This window comes from Zootoca vivipara, chromosome 10 (genome assembly GCF_965207765.1).
Source record: "Zootoca vivipara chromosome 10, rZooViv2.hap1.1, whole genome shotgun sequence".
Taxonomy (NCBI): domain Eukaryota; kingdom Metazoa; phylum Chordata; class Lepidosauria; order Squamata; family Lacertidae; genus Zootoca; species Zootoca vivipara.
Window position 1 is genome coordinate 35386447 of NC_142593.1, and position 19082 is coordinate 35405528.

At 43.7% G+C, this 19082-nt stretch overlaps 1 protein-coding gene across 3 annotated transcripts in view; it reads right to left on the reverse strand.

The window, feature by feature from the left end:
* Nucleotides 1–10334, reverse strand: part of LHFPL2 (LHFPL tetraspan subfamily member 2) — a 101910-nt gene extending 91576 nt beyond the window's left edge. For all 3 annotated transcript variants that reach the window (XR_015945999.1, XM_035099593.3, XM_035099592.3), the window contains exon 1: nt 9921–10334. The gene's annotated coding sequence lies outside the window, so the exon portion shown is untranslated. The remainder of the gene's footprint in view (nt 1–9920) is intronic.
* Nucleotides 10335–19082: the final 8748 nt, after the last annotated feature.

A 19082-nucleotide genomic window follows, 5' to 3' on the forward strand; every position in this document is an offset into this window, starting at 1 on the left:
CGGCAAGCCCTAGGCTCTGTGGTTTAACCCACAGCACCACCCGCATCCCTTCACACTATTTGTACAGTCTGCCAATAATAAGGGAGCTGGTACCGTAATACAGTGTGGCAATAACTGTACAGGAATGCTAGAAAAGCCTAAAAGGAAACCACAATCAGATTAAACAAACCACTGTTCCTTTGCTCATCTGCAAAACTGTTCATAACTTGTTCAACAAACCATGACTAAACATTAAGTGGAACATGGCAAATGTATGGTCTTATACTAGGTATATCCAGCCAATCTCTGCCCTTTTTAAACATTCCAAAAGAAATTTATTGTTTTATAGCGGGGCTTGCATTCACAAATGTCTAGTCAGCATTAAATGTAAGCCCTGCCTCTTTCCAGCAGGCCCAGATTCACCAGGCATCAAATGACTTTGGGTGATACACCTGCCCACCAGTCAACTGTTGTCTTTGGTGAGGTGGGTGAGAGTTTTTTTCTGACTCACCAGACAAATGCAGTCCTCCACCCCTGCTCTAGAAAGAAGAATGTGCATGCAAATAATATGCAACAGCATTCCATTGTCTCCCTTGCCTGGAAGAGTAAGTGTGGGGCATGGGGCAAGCAAACCAAGACTGACCATGGCTTGCTCAACAATGGTTAAAAAAAGCTTTACAACCTTCTATACTTCCCCCTTGAAACTCAGCTATGCTCTTCATGAAAAACAGAATAAATAATAGTAAGAAGGGGATCATTTTAGGTAAGTAGTAAGCCTTCAGTAAGAGAGAAAATCAAAGATGCAATCAGATCAGGGTGACAATGATCATGGCTCAACACAATACTATTTTCATGATCTAATTTAGCTGTCTTTGGGATTTCTGAAAAGAAAACATTGTAATTTTCAGCTGACATTGACTAACAGCTTAAAACTACAAAGAAAACAAATTGAAGGCTTTTGGCTCAGTAAATCTGAAAATATGTGTATATCTCTGAGTAAATCACTAGCTCTTCTAACTTGCAATTTCTGCAAGTTAGATATACAAAAAGAAAAGGCATTTCTTCAGCACAATGTATTGCATCAACTTGCATCGATCAACAGGAAGTTAGCACTTGTTCCAAGTATGGAACTCACAAAAGCTCTCAGAATTCTCTTCTGAAGAAATTATAGAAGAATTCACTTTTTCAGTAACAGAAGGTTTCTAGATCATTCCACATGGTGAATCTGTATTGCAGTTTTATGAAACATAATTAAACCTATGATGCACAACACCTGTAAAAGTGCTTGACCCAGCCCTCCAATACGAGCAGAACCACCATAACAATGTGCCTCCTATTCTCAATAACCCACAGAGCATGACAATCAATAGTATCAAAATAATCTGAGTCTCTTGCCTCTCTTCATTAAAAAATGTAAGCAATCAATGCATCCAATATTGTTTTAGTGTCAAACCCTAGCCTGGAGCCAGACTGAAATGGGTCCAGACAATCAATTCTCAAGGTATTTATCCCAAAAGGTGTATTTGCAACTAGGTAACGGTTGTTGCATTCTACAGAGTCAAGTGAGAGTTTCTTCAGGATTGGGCTCACCACTGCCTCGTTCAGAACGACCTGAACCATTTTCTCTCTTAAAGAGGCATTGGTCACATTTTGGACTTACCTAATTATTCCAGTTACAGGTAGGTAGCTGTGTTGGTCTGATGCAGTCAAAACAAAATAAAAAAAATCCTTCCAGTAGCACCTTAGAGACCAACTAAGTTTGTCATTGGTATGAGCTTTCGTGGTATCTGAAGAAGTGTGCATGCACATGAAAGCTCATACCAATAACAAACTTAGTTGGTCTCTAAGGTGCTACTGGAAGGATTTTTTTTATTTTGTTCTAATTATTCCACTTTGGCTTGAACCTCACCAAACACCTCATCCACATTCTCAGGCTGAAATTAATTCCATCTAGCCTAAACTGTTCCCAGCTAACCAGACTAGATTATTCTCTGGATAACTCCAAAGGAGTTGTAACAATGATGGATTCATTTTCACAATGGAGCAACTAGAAGACCACTGTTTTCTGGCCAGGTATAACTTGTTAAATCAAATCAAATCAAATCAAATACCTTTATTGGCACAACAGTATAAAACATTTCAGGTCACTGGGATAGTTAAAAGGACAAGAGTGAAGCTGTCAAGGATTATAAAGTCACACTGTGATTGTGAGCACTTAGATATTCTGCTTCACCCTCTCAGTTCCCTGAAAGGATGGGAACCTTTTCGGGTAAAATTGTGGCTAAAATGGAAGCTACTAAAGCAGTGATATCTTTGTCCTAATCTGCCCAGAGAAACCTCATTTGGCTTCTTCTCAGAGTTATAGGTTCAACATTTTGCTCAGCATCAGTTGGTGAGGTCTACTGTGTAGAGAGCAATCTAAGAGAATGTGGTCCATTGAAACATGTACTTCTTGGTTGCAGGCACACAGACAGGCTTGACATGGGGTATGTGAGAATCTACCTTTGGTCATTGCAGAAGGGAACATTTAATCTTGCAAGCATAAAGGCCCTTCAATGGGAAGGGAGTAGTAGATCCTTTAGATATTTGGCACAGGTTCCGTAGGGTGTTGTAATACCTAAGGCCTCTGGAGAACAGGATCTCAGAGTATGAAGTAACAAACACCGTCTTTCGTGGTCACAGAGCCGCTGCTTGTAATGAACTCATTCTGGGCTATAACAAAATTTTGGTCATTGGACCTATCTTGAAGGAACTGCATTTTCTCAGTTATATATGAAGACTATGGTTGGTCCTAAAATTGGTCATTCTGAACATTGGCTGTACAACTGCAACAGTTCCCTGGTGGCTGCATCCCATGCTTCCTCTTACATTGTTCCATAGCCTTGGAGCTGCTTAGATCTGTTTTCTGCATAGAAACAATCTTAAGTGCCATGAAAATGAAACATGGGGAAGTACATCACATAGCTTTTTCCAAGAGCCAAACATGTAGATCAAAGCTCTAGAAGTGGATCCAGATGTCATGGATCTTCTTTCAACAATGATATAACTGTTATAGTGTCTAAAAATGCTTTCAGTCAGGCTGGCAGATTGCCTGTGTAACTTCCACAGAGCTCTTGCTAGCCATATCCCAAGGTTTCTATTTATGCTCCAGTCTTGGTTTGGGCTAGTAATTTTGTTCTATAATTGGGGAGCAAAGAACCAGGGTAGAAGAACACTGTAATATGTTCAGGCGCTGCAATGTGGCACGTATGCTATCCTGGCACTAATTGCCCAGGCTGGGTTCAGAATTTCTCACTAAATGCTACCAACAGGACTTATGTGGATCTGACTTAGACCGTATCCATGCAGATGCATGAGTTTCTTCATTTTCAAGGGCTTGAAAAACTTGGTTCCCAAGGGATACAATGGTGCAGATGCAAGCTCCCAATTTGCCAGTAAATTCATAGAATCATAGAGTTGGAAGAGACCAGAAGGGGCATCCAGTCCAACCCCTGCCAATTAGTTCCTAAAGTCTACTTACAGCTACATGGAGAACTTTCATGTCTTCTAGAAACAAATGTGATTCAGTTTCTTGCCACCAGGTTTTATTAGCCACCAAGAACATTAACTCTTGACGGACTCCACTTCTTATGTACATTAGATGGTTGCCTTATCTGTGCAACAGTGCATAGGAAAGTACATTGCTATTGTATCACTTTTTTATTGTGACTTTTCAAGTTCTGGCTTTTATGGCCTCCATATTTATTTGCATGCCATATTTCTTTTATTCCTGAGTCCTGTCTTGGTTTCCACCAAATCTTCACATAGGTGTCTTCAACGGATGAATTTCTTTCTAATTTATCCACTACCTTGATACAAACTCCATGTCCTTTTTTGGGCCTCATGTTTGCAGACATTCCTCTCCCCCTGTCTTTGTTTATTTACATTTACACCCCGCCTTTCTTCCATCATGGAAGCAAGGTAGTGTATGTGTGTTTCTCCAACTGTCACCCATTCAAGCAATGACTGCACTCCAAGCTGCTTAACTTCAGCAAGGTAGTGGTTCCATGTGCCTTCAAACTACGTCCTAGGACCTGGATGTGAATGTCAGTCCCTGTCAGTGGTTTCTGCATCTGTTATGTTCAAAATGTTCTAGAATCCTTTGACTATGAGGATGCCTATGAGTCTCAATAAAGCAAGCACCAGGCAGCCATTCATCACAAACACTCTATTTTGTGTAACTGTGTCAAGAAAGTAATGAGAATTTGGCACAAGAATAAAGTAGTACACACTTCAAGAGACCCAAAAAGGATAAAAGGAAGTAAATACAGAGTCAATAATATCTCACACTTATCTCCACCTTCTGGCCATATGCAACTGGAGGAAGACACAGATCATAAAAGCATGTGTTTTACAATTCACTTCCCCATAAAACTGAGAGGCTGTTTCCCCCGCTTGCTTTTCCAAAAGCCTCTTGTTTTGTTTTTAGATCGGTATGACAAACCAAGTCTTATATGCTAGCTAGCATACCCCTTAATGAATTAAACAAAAGGAAAATCCACATGCATTCAGTGATACTGCAAGAAGTGGCACGCTTGTTAAGCAATGGGTCACCCACAGCTGTCTACTTAAAGCTGAATGAAATCAGTTCTGTTAATTTACAGAATGCATGGCTATGATTACCGTACATTAAGGCATATTCATCAGATCAACATGCAAAGTAACCATTTCAGCTACATTTCAGGCTAGGAAAAGGTTTTCACTATACCTGTCCTAATTATGGCCACAATGAAAAATTGGGATAAACTGCAGTAAACTTCTGAATGGGCCATTTTTGTGAAGATGTTACAATATAATTGCTGTTGAAAGTCAAAATTTAAGTTAAAATGAACTATACTTATTTGAGGCCCATCAATGTTAAAGGTGTAACTTACACCTTTAATTCATTCCTGGGACATTTTGCGCTGTGAAATGAAAAGACACAATGAGTAAATATGAAAGGAGTGTTCAATAAATATACATCTTCCACTATATACACATTGCCTCCAGTGTTGTAGCTGGAATTTCACATATAAATGAATATTAATAATGCTATGAATGTTAATAATGTTTGTAATGCTACACACAGTCGTCCTTCAACTGAACTTTGAAAATGTTTTCCTGTTTTTCTGGATTTATCTCCAACAGTGACAAAGGATTACCAGAAATCATGGCACTTCCTACCAAACAAAGATTATATCCTCATGGGAAGCTACTGTATTTTGCTCTTGAAGCATTTTAGTGCCTAGTGAACATTTTGACATAACACCTTGAAGGCAGGCAGACATGAAATATGCAGGGGAAACGAATGCCTTAATTGTGACTTGGGTCATTGCATCAAGTTGGTTCATAATCCTCATGGATGTGTGTATGTCACAGTTCCTTACTAGCAGGGCTTTTTTTCAGCCAGAACTCACCCAAACTCAGTTCTGGCACCTCTCAGGTCAGGTGGGCACTATTACAGTGGTACCTCGGGTTACAGACGCTTCAGGTTACAGACTCTGCTAACCCAGAAATAGTACCTCGGGTTAAGAACTTTGCTTCAGGATGAGAACAGAAATCGTGCGGCGGCAGCGGGAGGCCCCATTAGCTAAAGTGGTACCTCAGTTTAAGAACAGTTTCAGGTTAAGAACGGACCTCCAGAATGAAATAAGTTCTTAACCTGAGGTACCACTGTACCATTATATGAGAACAAGGGAGGCGTTCATGGTGGGCTCCAGCATCTCTTTTTCTAGAAAAATAGCACTGCTTACTAGTGCAGAATAGGGAATCCCCCATCCACTTTTGACTGAGGTCCCATCCAAGGCCCAAGGCATGCTGTTGCCTGAAGCAACATCTATCCCTGTTCCCTACAAGTTTGAAGCCCCACCACCAATATTACTCCTAAGAAAATGGAAGAAAATGAAAATGAAAAAGGTTATCCCTACTTTAACTTGTACCACTATAAAAACATGAATGAAAAGTGTGTAGGCAAATGCCTATTGAAATCTCAGAAACCAGAGAGGGTGACTTCAGGGGCGGAGGAAGGGGATGCAGGGGATGCAGACCACCCCGGGTGTCACCACTGAGGGGGGTGACAAAATGATGGGCGGCACTCACTGTCATAGCTGCCAAGTTATCCCTTTTTTTAAGGGAAATTCCATTATGCTGAATAGGCTTCCTCGCGAGAAAAGGGAAAACTTGGCAGCTATGCTCACTGTGGGGCCTGCAGTGCACCCGAGCCACTCATCTCTCCTGGAGAAACGCAGTGGTTTGGGTGTGTGGAGGCTCTGCGCTGTCCAAATGGTCAACCCGCTGCCTCCCCTCCACCTGTAGGGCGGCTGAGTGGGATGAGGCAGGCAGACTCTCGAGGCCCCGGGGTGTGCCCCGCTCTTGCCCCGCCCCTATGGGCGGATCACCCCGCCCCGGGGTTTGCCACCCCAGACGCCCGAACGGCATCCTCCGCCGCTGTGTGACTTAAACAGTTGTTGTGAATATCACTTTAGAGTGGTACATTGCCTACCCACATTGAGCAAAATCAAAACAAACTGTGCAAAATAGCAAATGCTGGGGAATTATTCAAAATAAGAAAAATGTGTACATTTCCCCAATGCTTATCATTTAAAAGGACACATTAGGTAGGTAGGTAGGTAGGTGAATACCTTGGCATCAGTGCACAAGATTTTAAATCTGTGGAGTATACACAATTCTTTCAGCTATGCCTTACTGTGCAAACTCACAAGGTGCTAGCAGAAGAGTAGCTCAAAGCATGTGTGCCTTGTGAGGATCAGGTGTTTTTTCATGCAAATTGAAAGCAGGTAGAAATAGCAGCCAAGAATGCTACTACTTTCCATAGTCTGCTACAAGCCACAGAGTTCCATTCCAAAATGAAAGTAAGGCAAAAAGCAGGATGGCTTGTCTATTGTCCCTTTTTTTAATCACAGGAGCAAGTCATAGCCATAAGGGGACCAGAACAAAACCTGTGTCTTCATTATAGCAAAGGAATTTCATCAAACTTTTAACATCTCTGCAAAACAAGTTACACCTACCAAATCCCCTCTTATGGACATATGCTGTACTGGAGCTCTGTCCTCCTTTACATGTATTCAACCTGTGGAATTCTTCAGTCCAGAAGACAGCTTCAATGTTTGTAAAAGGGGATTTCCCCACTAGTATGTGCATGTAAATGAGAGGTAGCAAACATGGCGCCCTCCAGATGTTGATGGACTACAACCAGGGTCAGCCGAAGACATTCTGACACCTGAGGCGGACAGCAAAATGGTGTCAAGGAAGAAGGGATGAGGAAAGATCTATGTCAGGAACAAGGGGGTGGGGGAGAGTGTTTGTACCGGGAACTGTTGCCCTGGTAGATCCTGCCACCTGAGGCAGTTGCCTCACCTTGACTCATGGGTGGGCTGGCCCTGACTACAATGCTCATCAGCCACAGCCAACATGGTCAGGGGTGATAGGAGCTGTAGTCTAGCAACATCTGGAGAACACTACGGTGGCTACCCTTGGTGCAGATGTGCAAACACATAATAGTAGTGTTTACAGTCCATTCTGCACACACATACAAGATATGGAGTAAATTTGCTTACGCCTCCTCCTGACCCAATCAGCGAGTAACACAAACATTAGTTGAAAAGCATCTTGAAAAGTTGCCAACTCCCTGGCAACTTTCCTAAGTAGGTATAAGAGCTATGACATTAGATCAATGTTGATGCTTGTAAGAGAACACATTAATGCCAATGTTTTACTTGATATTAGTCCAATTTCCTCCACTGGGGAATAAAATGTATGCTATGTCAAACAGCTCTTCCTAAAATTTCTCTGTGCAACAATGTTATTTATTCTTCCCTTTTCCTTCCCAACACTACTAGCCTGTTTAAAAAGTCTACAAAACAGAAACAGCCACAGTAATAATAAGCAATAAAAAGTTGCTAATAAGCGTTGTTCATCACTACATTTCTTGACGTGATTAGATTTCATGTTTGTTTGTTTGTTTTTAACTCCAAATAATAACAGCCCACTGTACAACTTTAATAAAATCCCCAATAAACCAGGTCTACTCCATTCAATGCATGTTGCTTTGGTACACAAAAGCTGAATGAAAGCCAATGAGCAGGTGAAGGACTGCATACCTATGACAAACTTAGTTGGTCTCTAAGGTGCTACTGGAAGGATTTATTATTATTTTGACAGTGTCAGACCAACATGGCTACCTACCTGTAAATGGCCTTGGATTGCAATCAAACCCACACTTGAGCCTGCAACCCAATGCACTTGGGTGCATTGCATTGTTTACTTAGTGTGCATTAGACTGCATCCTTCATATGGCATTGGATTGCAGTTCAGTCCACTTAATTTGACAGGGTTTACTTTTGAGTAAGCATGCACTGACTCAGAATTCAAAAGAAAAGTAAAACTGCAGAAGATGGAACAGATAAAAGTATTGCTCATTTTGCAGTTCTCTAATTTGTCTTGCGTACTACTGTACACTGCTTTCCTAAAACCAGGTTTCTAAGCCAACACACTTCCTGAATCAATTACAGTTTATTGTGCTGCTATGCAAATAGTTATTGCACTTTCCTTACACTAGTAAAACCTATACCACAAAACAGAAAACAGGAGATTGGTGGGAAGCAACTAATCCAAATGTTAATAATGTAATTCAAGAGGCTCCATACCTTCATGCAAGCAAGCTAAATTAGTGGAACCACCATCTGACCTGTGTTTGTTTTGCACGTCGCCATCCTAACAGTTCCCATAAAAATGCAACAGGAACAATAAAAGCAGTTTGGAGAAGCACAGCTCCTTGTAAAAATCCCCCCTCCCGTTATGATGAGAGATAGAGCCGAAGAGAATGCAAGAGTTCTCTCGCACACACACAGGGTGATCAGTATTGCAGAAAGCGCTTCACTCCCAACAAGGGGTGCATGTGAGAAAAGCTAACGGCTCCCTCCCAGCGACCCAACCATTAAGGGTCTCTGGAACGAACAATGCATTCACTCTGGCTTTCATTTTCCACATTGGAAAGCCACAGCAGGCGGCAGAGCAATAAAACGACTGGCAGATTTATCTGCCTGCTTGGTCGGCTACGGAGACAGATGGGAGGCAAAAGGGCTTCGGCAGCAGCAGCAACAAACCCGGAGTGTTCCAGTGTAGTCAGGGCGCAGTCTCGAGGTTTGCTCCAGGCTCCGCAGTTCAGCTACAACGCCGTAGATCTAGCTAGCATCTGCAAAGTTTTCTGCTCTCTGGGTTCTTCTCACCCAGGAGTGATCTTACCAGCTCCAGCGCTAGAGGCTAAAGTGGATTTGGCGCTGTGTGTCTGTGTGTGTTTAGACGCGCACGTTCCCCTCGTGGTAGGACAGAAACCTTTGATCGCCCGCTGCTAAACCTGTTTGTGGGATCCCATCTTTTCTCTGCAGCTGTTTCCAGGACGCTCCAGCAGATCCTCACTGCCTTTTTTCCTCCCACACCCACACGGTCAGTCACCGAAATAACCCGGAAGGCTGCTGGGATTTGGGACGAACAAGCTGGAAGTTTCAAGACTGCCAGCCGAAGCGTACTTACTTTAAAGCAAAACCCACCGAAATCACTGGAACGGGCTCCCCCACTTTTGTTTCGTAAAAGAGCAGAGGGTCGTTCTCGCCTGAGCCACTGGCCAGCAAGGCGCGCGCGAACACTTTTCCACACTCAGTTTTCAGGCACGTAGGAAGAGCGGAGCTTCCTCCCCCCACACACACACTGGCGAGACACGATCGTCGTGACCCACTCGGCCCCTTTATTTTCCTCACATCCAAAGTTGATAAGCACATGGAGGGAAGTTTGCTCCGCAAAAGCCGCCACCATTCCCAGCGCCTCCCTGGCCAGCCGGCCTCTCTCCCCGCGCAAATCCAATGAATGGAAAGGAAATCCCCTCACGGTCTTCCCCTCGGACTTACCCGACGTCCAAGGGTGCAACTTCGCCGCAGCCGCCTCGCGGGTTTCCCCCGGCTGGTAAATCCCCGGTGCCCGGCAGGAAGCGGTCGTGAGCGCGCGCTTGCTCGGCGTCTCCGCCACCTCAGCCTCTCTCCGGCCACCTCAGCGCGGGCGTCCCCCTCCCTCCACTCCGCAGGCAGGCCTCAGCGCGACCAGTGCAGGAGGAGCGGAGGGACCTCGCCTGCTCGGCAGCTTCCCGCGGGAGGGAAGAAGGAGCGGTGTGGAGCGAGGCTGCCTCCTCGCTCGGTCCTGCCCTGGACCAGCCCACTCGACACGGCCGTCCCCCCACCAACGTCTGCCTTCCTCTTCTCTCTCCTCCCAAAGCCGATGGATTAAAAGGGGGGGACGAGGCCGGCGGAGGAGGAAGGGAGAGTGTTGGAGAGCGATTGGGGCGCCTGAGGAGAAGCCGCCAGCGATTGCGAGACGAGAACTGTCCCTCACCGAAGGGGAAAGGAGGGAGAGAGGGGCGGGGTGCGGGACCCAAGTCAACGTACGAGGAGGGGGTTATCGGGGTCGAGGGACAAAAAGGAGGAGCACACGGGGAATAAGTGTCAAGGTAGTTTTCCTCTGTTGGATGGTAATATTATATTCATATACACACATTCACACACTTTGGCGCATACGGTAGCAAGAGAGCCGGCAAGAATTGCGAAGCTCGAAGAAGACCCGAGGGGATAGAGGTGGGGGCGCCCCATGACTCCTTGTCGTGGGGTCAGGGAGCGAGATTCCTGAGGTAAAATGTTCGGCTTCGTGGGGAGTGGGGTGGGCGCAAGTCTGAAGTCTGAGGGGTGATACGCGCAGCTTCCCTTCTCTCCGAGACATGGAAGTGTTCCTTTCATCTGTCACAACGTTGTAAAAAAAAAGGAAAACGAGGATGGAAAATCTTTGAAGGGAAAAATATACACATGCCTGCTGTCTGTACATATGTGTGTGTGTGTGTGTGTGTGTGTGTTGTACAGAAAGAGACGAAAACGACAGGAGTGCGTGAGGTAATGGGGAAGGTATCTTTCTAAGGGAGATTTCTTGAGGTGGTGTAAAAAGATCAGGGGGCAGGATGAGGGCAGGTGTAAGGCATCGAGGTCCCTGCGGGACTACACGTGTGAAATGCGGAGAGAGACTCTTGCCTTCCCACGTGAAATCGGAACAGCCCATCCGAGGAGAGACTTAAGCTGCGAAGGTGCAGCTGCGCCAGGCTCCTGACTCCGAGCGGCGAGGCGCAGGGTTTGGTCAGAAGCGCGGCTGCCCCGCGCTGCGAGCCAAGGCAGAGCGTCCCAAGAGGCGGGGGACGAGGTCAGCGGCTGTGTGTGTTGATAGGAGGGAGGCCCCACGGCTCCCAGCAGCGGGCGGGGCGGAGTGAGCGTGGCAGACACAATAAAGGGTTCATGCATGGAGCAAGGCTGGGGCGGACGGGAGGAAGAAAGGCCCGCGTGCTGCGGGGGATGCGGAACTCCCCGTCTCTGCTGCTCATTACCGGTACGAGCGTGTTGGGAGGGAGGGAAGGAGAGGGGGCAGCAAGGCCGACGAAGCAACGGAAGAGTCGTGGCGAAGCTGGCCTCGGGGGAAATCCAGCACTGGGCAGGAGAAGAGGCTGCTGCGGGAGGCGAGGGAGTTCCCGCCAACCCCAACTGCGGGTACTTTTTGGCGCGCTCTTGCTCGCTCTCCCTGCTTGATGTGTGTGAGTGTGAGAGAGAGAGAGACGTTAATGGTACTACTAGCTTGGTGCCTCCCTGCCGAAGACGCTGCCAAAAGCACCAAACGGAAACCGAGTGCAGTGCTGAGCAGTAGCAGTCGTGTCCCTGGGACAGAAAGGGAATTATTGGACACCCTCCTCGCCCGTCTCAGAAGAAAAGGAAAACAGCAAGCAAAACATGAGATTGCGCCTCAGAGGAAGAGGAAAAATATACAGTAACACAGCACTGTGTTCAGTGTGTGTGTGTGTGTGTGTGTGTGTACGTGTGTACGTGTGTACATTGTGCGTTATGATCCTGTTGGTGATTTGCTGTTGTGCCCTAAGTCTCAGTATTTTATGGGTTATTTAAAAAAAGACACCTGTTGAGTGAATAAATTGAAACTTGGCATACATAAGCCACCCAATGAGGCCTACAAATGTGCCAGAACTGCTCCTATATGTAAGAATTTACATACTGCTTGATTGTAAAAAACACACAAACACAAAATTCTAAGGAGTTTACAACTATTCTAAGTGGTTTAAAACAATAAGCATTGCCTGGAACAGTGCCACAGCCACCAGAAGAAGTGCTGGAAATGGACACATTTACCTTTTTCTTCAATTTTGAAAGGGAGTATCATATATTTCTTTCCAATTTCGGTGAAAATTGATGTGGTTTATTTGGACTTATTTAGAAACTCAATCTTTCATTGGTTTGGTGAAGTTTTGAGTGGTCATTCAAAAGTCATTAAGGTTTCCCTGTCCCTTTAAAATCTATGGCTGCAAGTACAGTATTAGCAAAATAAGGCAGTGCATGCACAGTTTAATTTTTGAAGTGAGAATTTTGCCAGCACACCAGTGTTTACAGAGGAAGCCGCCAAGTGGATGCTCTGTGCAATGTCTGTTCATTTAGTTATGGGATATAACAGTGTGGTGGAGCTTCTAGTTAAGGGGTCACCAATTTTAAGGAGCCTCATGATATCTTTCTTTGGGGCTCTGGGTTACCCGAGAAACTACCATTGAGATGAGGATGGGGTGGTGGAGCTGATAGATTTGCAGCCACAGGATTGGTAGAGCATGAGACTTTTAATCTTGGGGTTGTGGGTTCAAGCCCCACATTGGGCAAAAGAGTCCTGCATTGCAGGGGGGTCAGACTAAATTTACCCTCATGGTCCCTCCCAATTCTACAATCCTATGATTCTATGGTTGCTCGATCCATGCATTTTATTACGCTGCTTCAAAATAATTGTACATTGTGTTATTCATCACAACTGGACCAATAAGAGTTAAAAGAAATCCTTGGAAATGAGGTTAGTGTAAACAACCAGATAATATATCATGCTGAACGTTTTACTGCGACTAGCTTCAGTTTTTCTGCTGTAGACATTGATGCTGCAATGGGATACACTGTAACACTGCCAAATGCTTCCCAGTATTATTAAATTTAACTTCACCACTCATCTACAGAGAATTATTAAGTTTCAAATAGAAACTAATTTATTCTGGTCTGTCTCAGGGCCGATTCTGACATAATGTCTTTCCCCACCCTCCACCCCCAACAGCTGAATATAGCAGAATACCCTCAGAGGAACATGTCTGAAGGGGGTGAATACTATGTCAGATTGAAAAATCCACATGTAATTTGTTGAAAAAGATCTGCAAGCAGGAAATTAAATTCCTAACCGCTCTAGCAGTATTATGCAAAATAAAACAGCAAGGAGTTTGTAAATACCCCATAGTAATAACTCAAGTGTCCACAATATATCTGCTGATTTCATGTCATAATCCAAACAAGTGTGTTCAATTATTTTGTGCTGTTACATTGTTCTTCTCTTTAAGAATTAGAACAACTACATTCAGACAAATGCATTTAGGCCTCTCTTTCCTCCTTCCCCTCTTTTTCACTGGCATTTGGTTGTTCTCATACTGTATAAGGGTTAAACACCTATGGCGATAGCATTCGTGTCAGTACCTCCTATAATAATAGTAATAGTAATAATAATAATAATTTATTATTTGTACCCCGTCCATCCGGCTGTGTCTCCCCAGCCACTCTGGGCGGCTTCCAGCAAAGATTAAAATACAATAAAATGTCACAAATGAAAAACTTCCCTAAACAGGGCTGCCTTCAGATGTTTTCTATGGCGCCCTCATGAAAGATACCAGCAAATATTGCCTCAAAAATCTACAACGCACGAGAAACTACATTTTTTTCATTCACTGGCACAGGCTTAGCCTCTCTTACACTGAACAGCCACTCAAACAGGCCCACATTTCATTGGAAAGCTGGGATTGGAAATTTATGCTCTCTTCCATTCTGCACAGAGAACTGCAAAGGCTCTTTTCTGTGGTAGCCGGTGTAGGTGCCTTTTTCTTCATTTCTTCATTGTTGAGTGCACTGATGCAGGGGTAAGTCAGTCAGCACCATTTTGTGATGCTTTATCTCTTTCTGCGCATTCTGGATGCGCAGCCACATAGCAGCCATTTGTGGCTGGTGCCCATGGCAGTTTCTCAAAGTTTCAAGAGTGCCCATTGGCCCCAGAAACTTGTGGTATAGCATCCAAGCTATTAATTTCAACTGGAGGCCAAGGAAGCATCTCCATATGACCCCAACCTATAGATGCTTCCTGCAAATAACACATTATTTCTGTCCACAGATTGAACAAATAATAGCAATTTAGTTGATAATTGACACAAATTGTCTTTTGTCTGCAGCTACATGATTCAGGTGCATGGAAGTGACTTCCATGTGCATAGAAATTACATTTTATATTTGATGTTGTTGTTAACCTGCTGGTACCTAGATAAAAATTGTCTACAAAATAATGTTTTTACGTGCATCTTTCACTTGAGAGCCAGTGTGGTGTAGTGGTTAAGAGTGGTAGACTCGTAATCTGGCGAACTGGGTTCGAGTCTCCGCTCCTCCACATGCAGCTGCTGGGTGACCTTGGGCTAGTCACACTTCTTTGAAGTCTCTCAGCCCCACTCACCTCACAGAGTGTTTGTTGTGGGGGAGGAATGGAAAGGAGAATGTTAGCCGCTTTGAGACTCCCTTGGGTTGTGATAAAGCGGGATATCAAATCCAAACTCTTCTACTCTTCTTCTTTACAAGGAAGAAAAGAAACAGTAGAAGGCTGGACTCGCTAAGCTCCAGATCTTGGCTTAGGTGCTAACTCTTTGCTCCTTTCACAGATGGAGCAAGCCATTCAAGAGTTCCACTCACAGAATACTTCCAGGAGCAGGACTCTTTCTGTACTTCATCATCTTGTTCTAAAATGCACTTATAGTTAAATAAACTGAGTATAAAATATGACAGCCTGCCTAGATAGTTCCCACTTTTTTTTTCTATAATGGGTAATTGGACCATGAACCATGACTCTCAGCTAAAGACCTGACACGTTGTGTACATGTGCATTTTCCCAACACATGTAGAAAAGGACATGCAGCAGCAACATTTTTTGGTTATATCTATATTGAACTATTGCTACATGCTCTAGGTGGGTCTATCTTTAAAGACTGAAAACTACAGCTGGTTCAGAATCCTACTGCCAGGTTATTGACAGGGATCCATTGTTCAAAGCATGTGATTCCGCAGCTGTTTAATCTGCAGTGACTCCTGGTATGTTTATGAGTTCAATTCAAAGTGGTTGCTGTCACCATTGTGGTTTGTTTCCGGTATATTTGAAGGACTACCTGTTCGCACTTGATTCTGCCTGCCGGTTAAGGTTTGAGGAAGATCTGCTCTGTATTTTCACCACTATCTAAATCGTGATTAGGGAATACACATGTTTTATGTTGTGGTTTTGATGATGTCAGTCACATCCAGATAATTTAGTGAAGATGATTAAAGAACAGAACTTTAAAACTTTCCAGAGCCATTTGAGAAATAAACTTGCATACAACAATTAGAGAGAAGAAAGAGATTCAGAAACCAGGAGAGAGAGAGAGAGAAATGTATATACTGTAGTATGGAATTGCCATAAAAAGCAAGGTAGCAATAGGTAATACATCAAATAATGTTAATGTAAATGTATTTACATAAGAATAATAAATTACAGAACTATTTAAGGTTAACCAGTACTTTTTCTGAAGAAAAATACAAATTTTCTGAAGTTATTTTGAAGACTCTGAGAACTTATTGTAAAATGCTAGAATGAATTAAAGCACTTATAAATGAGCGCTAGAGGTGTTTTTGGAGTTTATCTGGGGGAGGGAGAAAGAAAGTTCAAGTTCAAGCAGAAAACTCCAGCTGCTATGTCCTGCTACTGTCTATGTTGCACCGTAATGTAATAAATTGTGGCTTAGAATAAGGCTGCATACCCACGAGAATTTATTATAGACTCAATGAAGATTGAGTAAATGTTTTTTCTAGGTAGTCCATACACGATCTAGATCTATTGTATATTTTTTGCCCCTGAAAAGCGCTTCTTGAGAAACTGGTTTCATTCAAAGAATAAAAGCGCATTGTGGATTAGTTCTGCATTACCTCACAGTGTGTTCATTTGGAAACAGAGATCTAAGCAGTCCCAGCAGTGTGCCCACATCTGCCCAATGACATTGTGGGTGGGCATATAGGCCTACCAATAATTGTCCACCTGGGGCATGTGCAGGGAGGAAAAATGTGTGGGTAACCTAATCAAGGTTTTCAAAATTATCAAGTAACTACACCCATCTTTGTGGACAGCAGGATCTATAATCCATCTAGATTGAAGGCAGAATGTTGAGGACAAGCATGAGGGATTCTGAAGTGAGAAAAACAACATTTTTGTGCTATTAACAGGTCTGTGTGTACACAGCCTGAATGCTCTAAGGCAGAATCTGTTATTGACTTTGCCAGCCATTTAGGCTGCAAAAGGCTGACACTTCCACACAGCTGCTTTGAGCTGTTTATACACTGTGAAAATGGGCTCTGTAACAACTGCTAGTGTGCAACCTCTGGTCTCCAAACAACAGACTTTTATCCACATAGATGGGCAATGATGTAATTTGGGACAATTCACAAAACCCTAAGCTTTTCATTCATTCAATGGGAGCTTTTCATTCCTGTTCATTTGGCATGTAGGATGAGCCATTCTGGTCAATTTGCAGTTGTGGACTATGCCAATCTTTATTTCTACCAAGCAGTATTCCAAAGGCTTGTTAAACTGATTTTTACCCCAGGCAAGTATAAACCTGTTTCCTTGGAAATATGTCCTATTGATATAAATAGAACACACTCCCCCTAAACAGTTCACCATAATAGTCATCAACTCAGTCCCATCAACTCAGTATATATAGCCTACATATACTGGTCAAATCCCACAAGAGATATTTTCATGCAGAATGAGGCCTCTTCATGCACAGCTGATCAGAATGGAGACACATATCCACATTACAGTGTTCAGTTGGGGCCCAATTAATTGCATGGATAGTGCTTTTGATATGCAGTGAAGATACAGCTATAAAGCAAGAGAAAAGTTTTCCTGACATATATTTGCATATCTCTCAGTGTGTGCAACTAGACCAGGCATCCCCAAACTGCGGCCCTCCAGATGTTTTGGCCTACAACTCCCATGATCCCTAACTTGCAGGACCAGTGGTCAGGGAAGATGGGAATTGTAGACCAAAACATCTGGAGGGCCGAATTTTGGGGATGCCTGAACTAGACCACCAGCTAAAGTGGGCAGTGGTTAGATATTAGAAGTGTGTGTGAAGTATGCATCTTGTCACCTTTTAATAGCTTTGGCAACCTGCTACCTGCCACGACTGCCCCACCCATTAGGCAAGGTGAGGTGAGGGAGCTGCCTCAGGCAGCAGGATCCATAGCAGCAACAGATTCTGCCTCTAAGGAATGCATCACCTGCTGTTGGTGGTGCTGCTGCTGCAGAAACGATGACCGTGGCTTGATCCTGGGAGCCCAGATCTGCCCCACTGCGGCCTCTGCAGCCTAAAACAGACAGCCCGCCTTGTGCTCTGGCACCTCCTCTTAAGCTTGCAAACCATTTTTCACCTGTTCGCTTATAACAGGCAAACTCTAATTCAAAACCAAAACTACTGGTCTTCTGTCTTTCTAACTATCCCCCATTTGTAGCTGCCACAGCCTTTGCTTTTCTGGTGGCCAATCTTGATGGGTCATGACTGTATTTCTTAATGGCTTATCTCTAAGTGATTCCCATATATATATATATATATATATATATATATATATATATATACACACACACACACACACACACACACACACATACATACACTGTGTTTCTATACAGCTAAATCGAACACCTGGCACCTTCTCTTAATACTCCAAGTATTGGTTAAATCCTAACATTTACTAAACCTAGGAAGCATGGGTGTCTTGCACCTACAAATTCTGGCACCTAAACCTATAACAATACTTAAACCAGGGGTTGGGAGCCTCAGGTGCAAGGGCTGAATGTTACTCTGCAGCCCCCCCATCTAACCCTTGGAACTCTTTCCCAGCCATACATATCATACCCTAAGTGTTTTTGTCTGGCTGGAATGTGTCCTTGAACTCGTGAGCATGATTATTGCTTGCCAGCATGGAGGACAGAAAAGTGTACAGTATGTAGAAATTAGCCTACAGTACAGACGTAAAATTAACATTTGTTGCTTTTACCACTGGCATGTCAGTTGCTCAGAAGGGAATGTGACATTGGGACTGAAAGACATTCTCCACCTCTGACCTAAGTAGTCATGAAAGGCCTCCCAATTCAAAGTTCTATTAACAGTGTAAAATGGACCCTTTGTTTCCTGCAGTACCCTGTGGGCTGACCACCTTGTGATTATGAATCAGTCGAGTAGCTTTGGGGTCTTTCACCAGAAAGAGACAGGTGGCACATGCTTATTTTAATGAATGGTACTCACATACCAAAAAAACTTCCTCTAATGTTTACTATCCGTATCTAAACTTTTTTTTTTGCAGAATTAATAATTAAAAGTTGTTTTTCTCCCACGCACATTTGAGCATCGTCTCCTTTGTCATTACAACATCCTCAAGCAATGAAGCAATCAAGATCTCAGCAATGCTGAATTATGTATGACTGATTGATCCGCAGGCTGCAGTAAGCAGCTGTAACACAAATAATGTCTGGTGTCAAAACAGTTAAAGTGATGCTATTGATCTGAGTGAGATACTGGACATTCCTGCAGTTCTGATAGATTCCTCCAATGGGTTGCCACTTGCTTAGGGGGAAGTGCAGGCTAGATAGGGACATTTAAGTATTCGTGCATTGATCAGAAAACATTTGTAACACATTGATTAACAAAGAACACTATAGGAAATAAATGGTGCTTGGGGAAAATTAGTTTGTGCACTGGAGCTTCATATGAATTCTGGGGAGGATGTTTGGGTGCGGAGGTAACTCTGGCCCTATGGCTTAATTGGGGCTGTAACTGTTCTTTTGCATACAGAGAAACTGGATATTTTGTTGTTGTTTAGTCGTTAATCGTGTCTGAC